The sequence below is a fragment of the Nannospalax galili genome, unplaced genomic scaffold (assembly GCF_000622305.1).
Source record: "Nannospalax galili isolate Female #2095 unplaced genomic scaffold, S.galili_v1.0 scaffold243, whole genome shotgun sequence".
Lineage (NCBI taxonomy): Eukaryota > Metazoa > Chordata > Mammalia > Rodentia > Spalacidae > Nannospalax > Nannospalax galili.
The window spans coordinates 4,147,531-4,151,782 of NW_008353490.1; the positions used below are offsets into that span (position 1 = coordinate 4,147,531).

A 4,252-nucleotide genomic window follows, 5' to 3' on the forward strand; every position below is an offset into this window, starting at 1 on the left:
TATATATATAAATAATCAGATTTCCAATCCCGCAGACAGGCATAACTGATTTCCTTTCACATGGAACAATTTCCCCAAGACTCCAACACAGCAAATGATGAATGAAGTTAGGAGCACCTCTTTTATTCATGGGAGATATGTTTCCTCCTTTAAAGTATTCCAGGAACTTTAATTAAGGCTCTGAAGCTTTCAGTGTATCCTTAAGTTTTCCATGTAAATGGTGGAAAGCAGGGAACTTGCTGTTGAGTCAACGGCAAATGCTCTTGTACAGTGTACTGGAGTGGATGCTGTCAAGAGGCAGGGCTTAATGTCTACCTGCTGAGTACTCACTAGATGCTTGTTCAATTGAATTTAGTAACTTGGGAAGGTACCTGAAAATAAGCAGCAATCTTCACTCTCAGATGGCCTTAGTTCCTTCTGTACTTCTAAGTGTTGGATTCTGGGCTCTAGAAACTGTGACTTCTGCCAGCTCTGATGGATTTCTCATCTCGTTATCGAGTTACTGAGTGATTTCTCATACTGTATACTGCACCCATGAGACAGAACACAGTGATCTACCTCGGGGTAAGTTCCTAGTGACCTTGATTTATGATTCATAACTCTTATGGACTGCTTTCCCAGAATATTTATCCTGCTGTTTCTGCAGGAAGAAAAGGGAGAGGGAGTGTGTGTGAGCACAATATATCTTCACACATTCAGTATGTCATTACAAATTTGTCCTTGCAAGCTACAAAGCTCCACTCATCGAACCTACCTGCAGATGTCCTGCAGCAGTGACCCCTGTCCTGTGCAGTGGTGCTGGGAACAGCATGCATTCTGCTTTCAACACCCGTTCATCTCCCTGAGGAGCTCCGTTCTACATGTGGTGTGAAGAGTCCCACTGTATTAGGGAGTACATAGTCACCTGTTCAGAGAGAAATGTTCATTGCTCACAAGAGCACAGGACAGACAACATTCTTGGTATTGCACACTTGGATGATCACTTCCACCCACTCCAGTCAAGCAGGCAGCTCATTCCCATGTTGGAGATGGTATAATTCTGCAAAATAGTCAGTGCTGTTCTGTCTGACAGCTAAGGGATCAGTGAGTGGGCTTCTCAGCTCTGCCAGAGTACCAGTACATTCCACGTGGGGGAAAAGCATGTCTCAATATCTCCGGCTAGGGTATGCATGTCTTGAAGGTAGGGAGGATTCAGAACATTGTGTATCTTATACATATATGTGTGTGTATGTGTGTATGTATACACACATATACAAATGCGTGTATAAATATATACATTTATATGTGCATATACATACACACACACACACACACACACACACACACACACACACCAGAACTTTAATCAGACCTGTGTGAAGTAAGTGAATGAATGCAGACCACTTCAGTAGATTTAGCATTATAGCTCATTCTGGTAGCTGTACTTCCTCAGTGGAGACAGATAAACATCATTAGTAGATTCAGGGAAGACATATAAAGGAAGTCTCCCTGCCCTGAGGGAATATCTATCATTGTCTTGAATCTGACATCTACACTTGACTTCAAAGGGGATAGATGGCATGTATTTACTCAGTGAAGAAGTAGTCATTGTTTCCCAGGTGGATGCTGGGTAATTTCAGTGGGTGCACATAGGGTCAATTGCTAGATACCATCTAGCATCATTCTTCCCATAACCCTGTAAGGCAACACCCCTCTCCTATATGCCCATGGCATGTGTAAGCAAACTGGGACATGGAAAAGCTAAGCCACCTACCTAAGGTCACAAGGGCACAGAATGGCAGAGCCTGTCTTGACCCAGGCCAGCTAGCACCAGCCTTTAACATCAAAGTCAGGCTTTAAAACATGAAACCTTCCCTGCTGGGTAGCCTTAGCTCAAAAGACGGTGTCTTTGGCCTTTGTCCAAACACATGCTACCAGCCCATTCTAAAAGACTGAAACAGCATGGAGTATACATTTCTGAGGTCACTAAAAAGGGGAAAATGCTATGCCCTGAAGCATTTCCATGTGAACTCAAACTGATGCTGCTGTGTACTTAATTAGACAAAAGTCAGAGTGAACTATGTAAAATTCAGTCTCTGAACACTATTTCCCAAAATTGTGCCCCTGACCCACTGGGAAGACACATCTTGACCTTTCGTACTGAACTTGGCAATGGACCAATGCTGCTGGCCACACAGAGCAAGTGTTTATAGCACCTCAAAAACACCATTAGGCAATGTGTGGACAATGTGACACACGCATTGAATGAAAGGGTTAACTGCCAAAGACCATCAAAAAATGATTTTGTATCCATATCAAAAGTATCTGAGTGAAAGATGCCTATTACAAGGCTATTGGAATATTTGGATCCATTTGGGCAAAGACAGGAAGGCACAGGTCTCTGGAAGATCAGCCTCCTTGACATACACAATTTTACCTGTCCTCACCATCTCTGACCACCTCTCCTAATCTCTCTCCATCTCTTTCCATCTCTACCCTCTACCAGGCCCCATCTCCTTTCTTTCTTTCTTTCTTTCTTTCTTTCTTTCTTTCTTTCTTTCTTTTTTTCTTTTTCTTTTCTTCCTTCCTTCCTTCCTTCCTCCTAAAAATTGTTTTCAGAGCTCTCAGAAGATGGCTACCCAACCATCTTGGTATTCATACCTAACATATCTGAGCTAGAGGGGCCCAAAGGGGGCACCCAGTCTCCTGTAGGCGTTGGGCCTGGCAGAATTCCCTCCTCCTTCCTTTCTTCCTCCCTCCCTTCCTTCCTCCCTCCTTCCTTCCTCCCTTCCTCCCTCCTTCCTCTTTCCTTCCTCCTTCCTTCCTTCCTCCTTCCTTCCTTCCTCCCTCCCTCCCTTCCTCCTTCCTTCCTTCCTTCCTCCATCCCTCCCTTCCTCCTTCCTTCCTTCCTTCTTCCTTCCCTCCCTCCCTTCTTTCTTTCCTTCCTCCTCTTTCTTGATCCATCAACCTCTCTCATATTCACTTTCCCACACTCAAGAAGTTGTGCTCACCTCCCAACTCCATGCTGAGATTTTGTCTGTCTTGAGCTTGCACAGGTTGTGTGCACACTGTCACAACCTATATGACTTCATATGTGCAAATGTCCTGTTGTGTCTGAAAAATTGTTTCCTTATACTCATCAACTGCCTCTGGCCCTCACAATCTACCTGCTCTTCCCCAGGATCCCTGAGCCTTGGGGAGAGGGGTGTGATATCAATGTTCCATTTAGGGTGAAGCACTTTGCAGTTTCTTATACTCTGTATAATGAAAAGTTGTTGGTCTCTGTTAATTGCCACCTACTGCATAAAGAAGGTTCTCTGATGAGGGTTGAGATGCACTAATCTATGGGTATAATGATAAGCCATTAGGAGGTAAGTTTAATGTTGTGTGCATTTAGCAAAGTAGTATTTCCTACTTTGTAGTGGTATAGTGAGTAGAGTAGTAGGATCTCTCCTAGGGTCTATGGCTGATCTAGGGACAACTTCTTGACCCCCAAAACAGTGCCAAAAAGCTTTGTGCCAGGAACAGGTTACTTCTTTTGGAGCTGTTGGTTGGCGTTGGAGACCGCAAGATGTTAGAGATGCTAGGGCTGAAAGACATCTGCCAAGGAGAGCTAAATACAGGGAGTGGGACCAGTCCAAGAAAGAGATGTATGTTGTATGCAGCAAAGTTGGAGGCTGAGTCATCTAAGCCCTTTGGAAGTAAAATCACAGAGGTTAGACATGGAGATACTAGATTTGGTGTTATCCCTGATGGTTTTTGGTCTTGTTTTGGTCCAGAATTTCCTCACTATGCCCCAATTCCTCCCTTTTGGAATGGGAATATGTATTGGGTTCCACTGTATGTTTGAAGTATTCATAATTTGTCTTTTGATTTTACAGGGGCTTATAGTTAAGAGATTGCCTTGAGTCTCAGAACTGAGACTCTGGACTCTGGACTTTTGGATAGTACTGAGACTGGTAAAGACTATAGGGACTTTTGAAGGTGGACTAAATACATTTTTCATTTTTTTTACTTAATTAAAAGAAGCATTTCATTACAACAGCATTAACCTATTCAATAATATTTTTCTGAGCTAGGGTACATCTCTTTCAAAATTGGCTGTACATTTCTAGGTTTACAGATGAATTATTACACTTATATAATCTTTTACTCATTATAAACTCTATAAGACATAAAATTAAATGAGGTTCCAACATTTAAAAAAGATCTCCACTTCGTTGTCAAAACACACAGTTTCATACAGAAAAATTCATTCCAAGCCTATTGACAT

At 42.7% G+C, this 4,252-nt stretch overlaps 1 protein-coding gene across 2 annotated transcripts in view; it reads right to left on the minus strand.

The window, feature by feature from the left end:
* Fbxo15 (F-box protein 15) overlaps positions 1-4,252 on the minus strand; it is a 119,487-nt gene that overhangs the window by 5,245 nt on the left and 109,990 nt on the right. Inside the window, exons 11-12 of one of the 2 annotated variants that reach the window (XR_003846698.1) lie at positions 755-904; positions 372-640 (exon numbers count right to left, since the gene is read on the minus strand). The gene's annotated coding sequence lies outside the window, so the exon portion shown is untranslated. The remainder of the gene's footprint in view (positions 1-371; positions 641-754; positions 905-4,252) is intronic. The other variant, XR_003846699.1, reaches the window with a different exon arrangement.